Source organism: Calidris pugnax, unplaced genomic scaffold (assembly GCF_001431845.1).
Source record: "Calidris pugnax isolate Ruff unplaced genomic scaffold, ASM143184v1 scaffold1238, whole genome shotgun sequence".
NCBI classification, from domain to species: domain Eukaryota; kingdom Metazoa; phylum Chordata; class Aves; order Charadriiformes; family Scolopacidae; genus Calidris; species Calidris pugnax.
This window is the reverse complement of record NW_015091811.1, coordinates 1,891-2,620: the sequence shown is the minus strand read 5'-3', so window position 1 is coordinate 2,620 and position 730 is coordinate 1,891.

The following is a 730-nucleotide window of genomic DNA, read 5'->3' as shown; positions in this document are numbered from 1 at the left end:
CCGCTTCCACCACGGAGTTTGAGCCCACCAGGTCGTTGACCACAGGGTTTGAGCCCAGCACTGCTTCAACCTTGGGGCCTGAGCCCAGCACCGCTTCCACCACGGACTTTGAGCCCACGATGTCATTGACCACGGAGTCTGAGCCCACCACCACTTCCACCACAGAGTTTGAGCCCAGCACTGCTTCCACCACCACAGAGTTTGAGCCCACCAGGTCGTTGACCACGGAGTTTGAGGCCACCACCGCTTCTACCTTGGGGCCTGAGCCCAGCACCGCTTCCACCACAGAGTTTGAGCCCAGCACCGCTTCCACCATGGGACCTGAGCTCAGCACCGCTTCCACCACGGAGTTTGAGCCCAGCACTGCTTCCAGCACCACGGAGTTTGAGCCCAGCACCGCTTCCACCACAGAATTTGAGCCCACGATGTCATTGACCACAGAGTTTGAGCCCAGCACTGCTTCCACCACGGAGTTTGAGCCCAGCACGGCGTTGACCATGGAGTCTGAGCCCAGCACCATGTCGACCACAGGGTTTGAGCCCAGCACCGCTTCCACCACGGAGTTTGAGCCCACGATGTCATTGACCACAGAGTTTGAGCCCAGCACCGCTTCCACCACGGAGTTTGAGCCCAGCGCTGTTTCCACCATGGGACCTGAGCTCAGCACCGCTTCCACCACAGACTTTAAGCCCACCACTGCTTCCACCACGGATTTTGAGCCCAGCACCGC